The sequence below is a fragment of the Myodes glareolus genome, chromosome 9, assembly GCF_982192425.1.
Source record: "Myodes glareolus chromosome 9, mMyoGla1.1, whole genome shotgun sequence".
Classification (NCBI taxonomy): domain Eukaryota; kingdom Metazoa; phylum Chordata; class Mammalia; order Rodentia; family Cricetidae; genus Myodes; species Myodes glareolus.
The window spans coordinates 89129351-89141593 of NC_142034.1; the positions used below are offsets into that span (position 1 = coordinate 89129351).

At 40.1% G+C, this 12243-nt stretch overlaps 2 long non-coding RNA genes across 2 annotated transcripts in view; one reads left to right on the forward strand and one right to left on the reverse strand.

Moving 5' to 3' along the window:
• The first annotated feature begins 5817 nt into the window (after positions 1 to 5817).
• LOC125401676 (uncharacterized) lies at positions 5818 to 10148 on the forward strand. Its single transcript, XR_007232430.3, has 2 exons — positions 5818 to 6161; positions 9783 to 10148. It is a non-coding gene; the product is annotated as an uncharacterized LOC125401676 (long non-coding RNA).
• The window catches only part of LOC146892876 (uncharacterized), a 29424-nt gene continuing 25511 nt past the window's right edge, over positions 8331 to 12243 (reverse strand). Inside the window, exon 4 of the long non-coding RNA XR_015003539.2 lies at positions 8331 to 10209. This is a non-coding gene — a long non-coding RNA (uncharacterized LOC146892876). The remainder of the gene's footprint in view (positions 10210 to 12243) is intronic.

Sequence of the window (12243 nt, forward strand, 5' to 3'; positions counted from 1 at the left end):
TTCCTCTAGCTCGGTTTCCCAACGCTCTTTGAAATTTCTGTTTGGCCCAATGAGCTTATGTAGAAATGTGTCTTTTAATTCCCACACATTTGCAAATTCCCCAACTCTCTTTCTATTATTGATTTCCAAGTTGTTTCCATTATGTTTAGGAAACAAGTTCTGTATAACTTCACCTTGAAACATTTTGGGCTTATTTTGGGACCAAAGTACTTCAGAAAATGTTCCATGAGTACATAAAAAGAATATGTATTTTGTTACTGTTTAGAGGAATACTCTATCTCTCTCTTTCTCTCTTTATATATTAATATATATATATGATGTAATATATATGTATATATATATCCATCTAGCTTATAGCATTGCCCAAGATATATATTTTTTCTTTTGGTTTTCTGTGTAGCTACCCTGCAATTAGTGAGTTTAGAGTATTCAAGTCTCCAAATATCACCATTGTCATTTGTTTCTCCTTTGATTCTGGCAGATTTTTAGAAAATGTATTTTTGGACTCTGTGTTAAGAGGACATATGTTTATAATTATTATAATCTTTGTTATAGATTGTCACTTTTGTCATAATGCAATTATTTTTCTAAAATTTTTCCTTTAAAGTCTACTTTCTCTGATTTTTGTGTAGTTCTCCATATTTTCCCTCTCCCAGTTATTTCTTGCTATTATTTACATGATTTATTTTCGGTAATGTTCACTTTAGCCTATGTGTGTGCTTGAATCTAAAGTGAGCTATTTTCTTTCAACACTTTGAATAAGTTTTGTTACTGTTTTCTGATCCCCACGATTTCTGGAGTAAAATCAAGTTTATGTTTTTAAAGTCAAGTTTTTATTTTCTCGTTGTCTTTTACACTTCAAATAACATAATCTTTTTTTTTCCTCTTACTTGGATGTATTGGTCAGTTTCCTATATGTAGACGAGTGGGTCTTTTTAAAATCACATTTGAACAGTTTGGGCTCTTACTTCTTCACCTTTATTTTTCGGATCCCTCACACACAGCCATGGTTTCTATTTTGTGACTATTACTAGGCTTCATGACTCCTACAGGTGTCTAAGAATCCGTTCATTTGGAAAACTTCTTTCTCCTTTCTTTCCCCCAAAAGTTGACATCAATGAATTTACTTTCAAGCTAACTGAATTTTTCTTCTGATACATTAGATATGCTTCTGTGCTCTTCTGGTGAAATTTTCATTTTTTTCTATTTTTTATTATTTGAGAATTTTGTAAGCGTATATACTATATTTTGGTTAAACCCACTTACCCTTCCCTTTTATTTCCTTATCTATCCCCCCTACTTTTATTTCTTAATATCATGTTGTCTTTTTGTTGTTCCTTTTTAAGTTACAGAGTCTATTTACTGCTGTCTATATATACATGGATTAAGATCTAGGAGAGCATGGGTAACCTCACCGTGATGCCATCCTGTAAGGACCATCTAGGAGAGCATGGGTAACCTCACAGTGATGTCATCCTGTAAGGACCATCTAGGAGAGCCTGGGTAACCTCACAGTGATGTCATCCTGTAAGAAATCTGACTTATCTTTTCCTAGCAGTCACTACATGTCCAGAGCTCCTCAGCCAGGGGTGCAACTTCATGTGCTCCACCCTCATCTGTGCTGGGATTTTGGACCACGTGGGCTTGTGCAGGTAGTTACAGCTGAATTCGTTTCAGTAGTTTTATGATTCAACTCCAGAATTTCCAGAAGACTTAGGAATATTTATTTGTTGCTGTTCTCCACTTGAGATTTATTGTTTTCATATTTTCTTCATTTTTACATGGTTTTTATTATTGGAAGCTATTTATAAAACAACTGGTTTAAAATCTTTAATAATTACAATGTCAGACTCCTCAGGGACAGCTTATATTCATTCTGTGCATCAGCTACACTTTCCAGTTTCTCTGCATTTATTATTATTTTTATTGAAAATGGCATTTTCAGTACCAGAATAACTCTGATGTCACATCCTACTTCCTTTCCACAGTTTGTCATGTTCCTATCCATTTTTTATAGTGACTTTCTTGTATGTAATTCTATAACATCTGGTCCTAGAAAACACTGCTTTCTTCTAGATTTGCCCTTCCTGTAGCACCTGGATCATCCCTGCACTGGATGCATAGTGAATGCCGGTTAATGGAGAATGAATCGAAAAGATTCACTAGAAAACCTCACTCATGTTCATCCTAGTGAGAACGGAGTTTACTGGTATCAGTGGACAGTTTACAATGGGGAAGAAGGAAATAAGAGCTGCAATTTAATCACATTGGAAACTCTTTAAATGAGAAAAAAATGCCTGAAGAGGGTGCAGAAAGATTGTGTGAGCCAGAGGCTGTCAGCAACATCAAGGAACGAGTGTTTTCCACACATAATGGGCCAGATGCATATATAAACATGCAGTGATTATGTTAGCATGCCCAAGTTCTGTGCAAGATCCAGACAAAATCCAGCACAGAGAGGTCAAGGTGGACAGGAAATCTCCCACCAACTGAGTAACTGCTGGCATTTGAAAGCCGCTGGGAGACAGGGAGTCAGTTTCCTTCAGTGATGTGACCCATTGGTAGCTGACCGCCTACCGGGACAGACTTTACTGTCAAGGCTAGCTGGGTAACATAAACTGGACTTGGAAGGGAAAGAAAATAGAAAAAAAGGAAACATCTCAAAGTTGGATCAGAAGAGGTGAGAGGATGGTGTGTGTGTGTGTGTGTGTGTGTGTGTGTGTGTGTGTGTGTGTGTGTGATAGGGATATTTGATATATGTGTTCAAAGCACATTGAGTAAAAGTTTTCAAAGAACTAATAAATTATTGCCAAATTGTGTTTCCTACATTTAGCAATATATCAGAGCTTACATACTTTAAATTCTAAACTCGCCCCTTTCTATGGGTGTTCATAGTTTCCCACGCAAATACCCATTTCTGCATTTATTCAAAAAGATGCTGCTTGCAGATAGCTCTACCGTGGATATCTATGGGCAGAGCTCGAAATGAGCTTCCATCATCTCCCAGGGTACTGACAAACCACACAGGAGACATTACGCTTTGCCATTTCACTCCTTAAGACAGAACCTAATTAGATCATCTTCTGGCATTGATCAAAGAGGGCCTTTGGAAAGTTTAACACGTCTGAATGGACTCAATTGCCAGACAGCAACCAGTGTGCCAAAAATAGAGCCTTAATCAAAGCCAAAAAAATCGGGTTGGCTGAGACATGGCTGACTATGGGGCACTAGGTACTTCTAACAGCCGGGTTTGATAGAAGCAATTATGAACAGCAATAATTGCCTGTCGGGCAACTTGGCTATTTGCTGAGGACAGAGCTGATACAGTTAGACACGAAGGCAGCTGGGCCTGCTGTTGTGGCCTTTTCCCTTTAGATTTCTTCTTGTTCCCATTAGAAGGAAGCTCAAACTGCCGACCCTGTTAAGACGTCAAGGTGGGGAGGGAGACGCTCTTGAAGCCATCTTTCAAGGTTGCTTCTATGGTCAGTTTAATTTTTAGAATGGGGGTCCTGTACACATTTATTTCCTTTCTCTTTCCCCTAAGTGTTGAAAACATGAAGCTCCCATCAACAAGGGAGTCGAGGAACGAATCCTTGTTTTCTATAAGTGGCAGGATCAAGCTGTTAGGGCCCTTTCTACCCCTCCTCCTCCTCCTTCTCCTCATCCTCCTCCTCTTCCTCCTCCTCCTTCTATTCTTCTTCTTCTTTTTATATTTTTATGTGTGTGGCTGTTTTGCCTACATGGTAGTCTGAGCACTGCCTCTGGTGTGCCTGATGCCCACAGAAACCAGAAGAGGGCAACAGACCCTCTGGAGTTGAATTTGCAGATGTTGTGACCCCCTACCTAGGTGCTGGGATTTGAACCCTCGTCCTCTGAAAGAGCAGTCAGCTCTTAATCCCTGAATCATCTCTACAGCCACTCTGTACTTTTCTCCCCTTTGCCATACCAAAAGTGTGAGTTTAGGTGTTCGATCGGAATTTATATATTTGTTTATTTATTTCACAAGTTCTTTAACCGGCAACTCTGAACTCTGATTAGGGCTTCAAATGCCCATTTCCATAACTGGAAAGCTTATAGAAACCTGGACTTCCACTTTCTGGCCCTTGGTTGCCATATGAACATTTTGCCTGCATGTGCATCTGTGTGCCCCACACATGCCTGGTGCCTGTGGAGGTCAGATGAGGATGTTGGGTCCCCTGGAACTGGAGTGACAGCTGCGAGCAACCATGTAGATGCTAGGAATCAATGCCTGGGTCCTCTGGAGAGCAGCTAGTGCTATTAAGCACTGACCTATCTATCCAGCTCCCGTTTTTAGCTTTCTGAGTCGTCTTCCTGTCAATTTTTGAAGTGACTCAACTAGCTTACTTTCCCACTAGCAGGTAAGGGCTCCCTTTCCCCCACCCGACATCCTCCCAGAACTTGTTAGCACCTTCCATTAATGCTAGCCATTCTGACCGCTGTGAGTTGGGGTCTGCATGGAGGTTTAACATGTATTCCTTCAGGGTGGTAGGATATTGAACAATCACCCATACTTTATATTTTTGAGAACTGTCTGTTTTATCAACCCTCTTACTGATTAGATTGTGTGTTTTGGTGTGTAGGTCTGAGCTCTTTGTGCATTCTAGATACTGAGTGTTGGCTTTCTCTCATTTTGGAGGCTCTATCTTCATGTTACTGTTTACTTTGCTGAGCACAATGTTGTTCATTGCTTGCGGTCCCATTGTCAGCTCTTGGAATTACTCAGCTAATGCGTTTTCAGAGAAACCCTTACCTGTGCCTGAGCCTTGAAATGTTTTATTTATGTTCTCTTCTAGCACTTTCAAATTTTAAGATCTTATATTAAGGTCTTGATCCATTTTGAACTGATTTGTTTTTATGTGCAGAGTAAGCTATTTGGATGAACTTTTATTCCTTTAAATGTGGACATCCTGTTTTCTCCGTAGCCTTGCTGAAGAGGCTGTCCTATGGCTGGCAAGATGGCTCAGCAGGTAAAAGTTCCTTCTGCAAAGCCTGGTGGCCTGAGTTGGATTCCCTTGGGATCCACATACCCTCTTGATAGAAGAGAGGATCTACTTGCACAGGCTGTCCTCTGACCTTTACACATGTTCATCACTGTCTTTACAGAACATCAGGTAGCTGCTGTGGTTGCCTGGCTTTATTTCTGGGTTGTCTTTTGGTTTACACGCCTGTTTTTGTGTCAGAACCACACTGTTATTGTTACTATTGCTCTGTAAGATCATTTGAGATGAGGAAGTACGACACATCCTGCATTGTTCTTTCTGCAAGGATTCTGAGTTTCCATACACATTTTGCGGTTGTTTTTTTCCTTTTCTGTGAGGATTATCATTGAGGAATTGATGGAGATTGTATTGAATCTGTAAACCACTTTTTGGAAACACAGCATTAAAAAAAATCGATTCTGCCAATCCACGGGCACTGGCATTCTTTTCATATTGTTCTGTCTTCAGTATTCTTTCTTCAATGCTCAAAAATTCTCAATGTTGAGGTCAGTGTTAGGCCTACTTTTAAGCTATGGTGACAGTGTTGCTTTCCTGATTTCTCTCTCTGCATGCTCATTATTGGTATGTAGGAAGGCTGCTGATTTCTGGATGATTTTATACCCTGCTACTTTGTGAGTGTGTTCACTTGTTCAGAGAGTTTTCTGGTGGAATCTTTAGGGAGTCTCATATATAGGAGCCTATCATCTGCAAGTAGGGATAATTTGGCGTCTTCCTCTTTGTATCCTGATGTGACCGCCTCGAACCAGCAATGACGACGCGACAACAGAGCTCTTCTTGCATGCAGTTTATTCAGGAGCTTGAACAGTTGTTTCTCTATCGCTTCTCTCCCGTTTCTGTCTGTCCTGGGTCAGACCTCTCCCAGCCCTTATATAGGCTATGGTCGCCTATCCCGGAGTGCCACGTGGACATTGTCCATAGGCTCAAGCATACGCAAGCGACACAGGATCATAGCAGGTCACAGGCCATCACCATAAAAGGAGTTGTTTATCACAGAGAGCGCTTGCTTTCGGGCTTGCGGCTGGCAGCAGTCTGCGCCATCTTAAAGGCGGCTCCACGCAGCTCTCTACAGTATCCCTTTCATTTCTCGTCTAATTACTTTAGCTAAGACTTCAGACACTATAAAGGGCAAGAATGGAAAAGGTGAGTACTCGTGCCTCATTCCTGACTTTAGTAGAAAGATCAGTGTTTGGTGGGCACAAATCAAGGAAACAAAGGTGCCCACTCTGATCCTAGGAGCCTGAGGAATTTTCCTAGTCTTAGGTACCTTGATTCAGCTCAAATCAGGCTTTGGTGCTGGAATTAATTTTAGGGCCAGACAGTTTATGAAGCAGAATTGGAAGTTTTATTAAATAAATTTTAAAATGGGCTTAAAAATGAAAATTAGGAGAGGGAAAAGTGCAGTGCTCAAAACAAATCAGAATGTGTCCAGGTGTGTAAGGGCTCCTCAGGGAGAGATATCTCACTGTTTTTATAGTAGTCATATATGGGGTTTGGGTGGGGTGTGAAGTTACTATCTCATCACTGGAGGGTTCCTGATAGAATTACAGTGGCTAAGGTAAAAGACTCTCTCACAGGGCATGGGAAAGTGGGTATCATTACTGTAAACAGCTCTGTTTGAGATATTCAGGCAAAGCCCAGATAGAAGAAGAAAGGCTTTGTAAGATCATATGCCTTCAGGCCTTCAGTCTAGGTCATTGTTATTTTTGCATAAATATCTCCATATGAGGCTTTGTTGTTTAACACTTCTTGAAGTGTTTATTAGACATTTGTGGTAGTTTTTTTTTTTCTGAGACATTTCTGCTCGGTCTTCAGCCTGTATTTTTTAAATGAGATTATTTTCTTGCTTTTGAGTTTTTGTATATCCTAGGTATAGATTCCCTGTCAGCAGATGGCAAAGTTTCCCTCCCAACCTGTAGGCTGACCTTTCACTCATCACTCTTCCTTTGCTATCCAGGAGGTTTTAGCTTCATAACGTCCCATTGGTCATTGTTGGCCTTATTTCCTGAACCACCGAGGTCCTGTTTAAGAAGTCCTTCACTGTGCCCATCCCCTGCAGGCTGAAGTTTCTCTTCTAGCAGCTTTGTAGCTTCGGGGTTTACAATGAGGTCTTCGGTTCATTTGGTTCTTATTTTTGTGCAGGGTGAAAGATAAGAGTCGAGTTTCACTATTCTGCATGTACCCATTCAGGTTTTTGTTTGTTCATTTTTTGATTTTTAAAGAAAGGTTTTTATTGGATAGTTCTGGCTTAGTTCTAGATCTTACCATGTAGACCAGTATGGCCTCAAACTCACAGAGATCTACCTGCTTCTGCCTCAGCAGCGTTGAGATTAAAGGCATGAGCCACCTTTGCCTAGCTCTCGTCTAGTTTTACTCACACCATTTGTTGAATATGCTGTCTCCAGTATGTATTTTTGGTATCTTTGTCAAAAATTGGTGTATTTAAGTTCAGGTATTTTGTTATGTTCCATTTATTCATGTGTTTGTTTGGGTGCCAGAAACATGTGATTTCTATTAATATTACTATGGCTCTATACTAAAGAATGCATAGTATAACTTGAGATTGGGTACAGTATGGAATGAAGCCATACTGGTTGTGGACTATAATTTCTGTGGTCATGAGGGGTTAGTTTATACTTATCCTGGAAAGGTTTTCATGTTCTTTCAATAATGAAGGGTAATTCTTCTGGATCTAGTGATCTGGGTTAACAGTTACCGATTTCAGATCTTAAAACACATCATTCCATACCACCCTGTCTTTTAGAGTTTCTGTTGAGAGAGCCACTGGGATTGTAGTGGATTTGTCTTATGTGTAATGAGAAACTTCTTCCTTGTGGCTTTCAATGTTCTTTGCCCAGTACTCTCAGTGTCTTAACTGTGACATAATACAGGGAGTACTTTCCTGGGCCTATCTACCTGCCTAGTCTTCTAAAGGCTACGTGTCTTGTCATCTCTTTCCCTTGATTGAGCATTTATTCTGGTAGGATCTTATTGAATGTGTTTTCCATGCTTTTAGTTTGTAATGCTCTTCTTTCTAACCATGGTTTATAAATTTGGTCTTTCAACAGTGTCCCACAGAATTTACATATTCTGTTCATACTTTTACTTTATATTTAATTTCATTCTTCATATCTTTATTGTTCATCTACCTTGTCTTTAAACCCTGATATTGTGTCATCAACTCAATTCTCTTGAATGAGATTTCTACTGAGATTTTTATTTGACGAAGATTTTCATTTCTGAAATTTCAGTTTTCTTTTTCTCAGTATTTATATATCTTTAGTGAATTCTTACTCCAAAACTTGTATTGACTTCCATATTTCATTAAGGCATTTATTCATATTCTTTTTGAATTAAAGAGCTTAGTTATTACATTTTCATGGCTTTCATCAATCATTCTTACAATTATCATTTTGAATTCTTTGCCTGAGACTTCACTTAATTAACTTTTATTAAACCCCACAGCTGTAGAATTGGTAACTTTTGAAGCCATATTGCATTGATTTTTCATGTTTCTGCCTTGGTTAATTGGACACAGAGAATTACATCATATGTTGGATCTTAAAAAATCACCTGTATTCTTTCAGTTGAGATATTTATTCAAGTGGACTCAGTTGTAGCAGGGTTGAGTGTCATTCCTCCCCTCTAACCTGAGGGTGTAGCTTAATAGCTAAACCCACAACCTGTATCCTCAAAGAGTCCCTGGCATACCCTCCAGTGATATTCTGTAACACTAAAATCAGAAGCAACCATGATTGATGGATAAGGCACTTATGGAGGTATTGTAGCAGTCAATCAAAATATTTCCCCTCAATTCTAATCACTTTAGAAGAGTGAAAAGTGTAGATAACACAGTACAAAATGTTAGTTACTGAGGGTAGAAATGAAAAAGAAAAGAAGCCGAATAAGTTAAAGAATTATTCTAAGAGCAAGAGAAAATAGAGAAGTGATAAGTAAGGGGGGAGTTGAGATATGGTTGGGACAAGTAAAGCTCAAAGGTTATTAAAGTCATACACATTTGTAATTAAGAACTAAAAGAAGGGAATGGGAAAGAGAAAGGAGAAAATGAGGATGGAAAGGGAACGCTGTAGGTAAGGAAAATAGTACAGACCATGCAGTAGAGCAGGCATAGGCACACAGGACAATGATCAACTCAAGGCATAGGAAAACTAAAGAAAATAATCAAATATTTACTCAAAAATGAAAATTTAAAAATAACAAAAGGTGATGTAAAATAAAAGATATTATAGCATAATCTAAGTTTTCTTCCTTTCTGGAATGGGTGCTGCCTTCATCCCCTAACACTTGTCTAACATGGCATGACCACTTTTCATGTCTACAGTTCAAACTCCTCAACTCAGATCGTTTGGTATGTAGTGTTTTAGTGGAGCTCAAATGGTCACATTTTAGTTTCAATTTCTGTCCAGGTATCATTGGGATTAGCTTTCCCTGAGGCGTTCTCCCAGATCTTAGCATGGAGGCACCACCTCAGACTAGTTCTTGCCTGGTCATCTATGGCTTTCTGCAGGTGTGCTAAATGATTACATTTCTCCATATGTATTATAATGTCCAAATGTCTGCAGCTTAGACGTGACTGCTCCCGTGCCTGTATTCACCTTTAAAACAACTGAATATTGTAGTTTGCCTGGGCTCAGGATACCTTTCTCTTAGTGTCCGCAGTCCTAGTGTAAGTATGTTTGCGTCACTGAGTTTCAGTCCAGGTCATTTCCTATGGGTCGTTCATGTGGCTCTGTTGTTCCCTAGGTTTCCCGCTCTTTGTGATGAGGCGTGGTGGAGGGCACAGGGAGGAGGAAGGACGGATGGACGACGATGACAACGACTTTGGAGTTTAGAGATGTGATTGCACTGAACTTTCTGCTTGCTTGTTCCGGTACAGACAGGAAGTGATGTGCAACTAGGGCCTGGAGTGGCTTCCAGCATTTGCTGCACTCAGCTTGGGTCTCTGTTGTACACATATTGGGGGTTTGCCTCCGGAGCTTTTTCTTTTTTTCCATTCATTTGTGGATCCAGAGTGGAAGGCGAGACTCTCTCCCTCTGCGGTCGGCCTGTTCAGTGCTCTCCGTTAAAGCCCGTGGCCCCTTTTATAAAGCTAACGATGGTCTCCTGTGATGGTTTGGAGTTCTAGTTCGCTGTTGCCTGGGATCCTCCATACTCTGTCCATTCTTTTCACCTGTGAAGTCACAGAACAGATCATTTCCTTTAGATTCACAGGGAGGTAGGAGAGTGTTGCTAGTCCCTACCCAGTCATCTTCTGCTCCCTGTCTCTGTTCTTTAAAGGACACTAGTCATTAAATTAAAGGTGTTCCCTATTTGAGCATGACCTCATCCTCACGTTTGGCAATTATACCTGCAACAGCCTTATTTCTAAATTAGGTCTCATCCTGAGGCACCAGAACTAAGAACTTCAGCCTATCCTTCTGGGGCCTAGGGAGTATAAGTCTATCCATAGAAGGGATTATTCTAGTTGTCTGATCTAGTTTAACTTTGTGGCTGGGACCCAGCGGAGTAATAAATGAAAAACTATTTAGAAATGACAGATTATTATTCACATGCTTGGAAGACTTTCTTCTCTTTGCCATTTACTGTGAAGATATAGCAATATTTCACAAAACTTCAATTGTCAACTTGAATACTTAAAGGAATTCATAGCTTATTAATTCCATTAATGTATGGTCATGCACTACATAATGATGTGATGGCCCAAGATGGATTGCCTATAGGATGGCGGTCCCACAAGATTAAAATGAACTAAAAGTTTCCTATTGGCTAGTTACATCATAGTCTTTTGAATGTTGTAGCGTGGTGCACTCTGGGTGATACCACTATAAACAAATCTCCTTTGTTGCAATCACATCGAAACAGCATGTAAAAAATAATATATTCTGATAAACGACTGCAGCTGACTTAGGCATTTATAGTTTTTATTGTTATTTTATGATGCTTACCTCCTAAATGGTTTATTATAAAACAGTACTAAAAGTATACAAACAACATCCTCATACACCTTATGTGTACAGTATGTCTTCACTGCATCTATAGACCAAGCCAAGCGAGTAACCTTGACCATTAGAAGGTAACTCCCACAGTGACAAATCTGCCTAACCAGAAGGTTTGCTTGTCCTTGGGTGACACGGAGTGTGCACTATCTGTCTACAGTTTTCAAGGAGGCTCCTGTTCCTAGTTAGAAGTAAGAACAATGGAGAAATTAAGTCAAACAGCACGATCAAAGGCATACAGCATGGCAATAAAATTATTAGGACTGGGTCTCAGGGACACCGCAGTGTAGGGTCATGTTTTAGCTCCCTCTAATGCTGTGATGATAATTTCTCTCCGGAGGCTGCATTTTCTCATTAGGTGGATCATTTGGAAGAACCAGAGGGTCATGTTCTGATCCAGGGAGAATTACTATCGCCAGAAGCCTCTGCTCCTTTGGTTCCAGCTCTCTGGAATGTGGCATTAAAGATGTGAGGTGGGATAAGAAAGTAGGGCTCCTAGGAAAGAGGGTCGGGGTCATCAGGGAACGGAATAATTAAAATGAATAGGTGAAGTTTCAATTCCGACAACAAGGGATGAATTAAGTGTTGTGTATAGGATAATTAGCAGTCATTTATTACAAGAAAATTGCTACCAGCTGTTCAAAACCCGGGAGTGAGAGGCTGATCTGTGAAAGACTCTAAAATGAAGCTGGCTCCAAGGCCTCAAGGCTGCGTTTTATTGTCCAGAGACAGCCTTGCCCTGGGGTGAATCCATCCCACTCAATAATTGCTGTTGCACAAGTTTCTTATCTTGGCCAAAAAACTCCTAGAGAACATTGGGTCAAGGGGCTTTGGGGAGTCAGAACAATAAAGGGCGATATAAGATTGTCAGAACCTCAGAACCCCAGGATCACGCCTGGTGTATATCTCCTGCTTCTTTAGAGCCTGGTTTAAAAACATGGCCTTGTCTTTTGCCAGTGCCCATTTCCCCACTGAAGCCCTTGCCTGTTCCTCAGCAGGACAACACAAGTTCTGTTCCAAGCTCTCTCCCAGTCTCTTCAATGTCACACTTCATTGCAGTTGCTTTTTTGAGTTATCTGGGAACCTGAGGGACACCAACTCTAATAACATGGGCAAAAAAATTAAATAAATAAAATAATAAAAAAATAAAAAGTATGAGATTAATCTTAGGAAATCTTCTCAACCTGACAGTCATGACACTAGCAAAG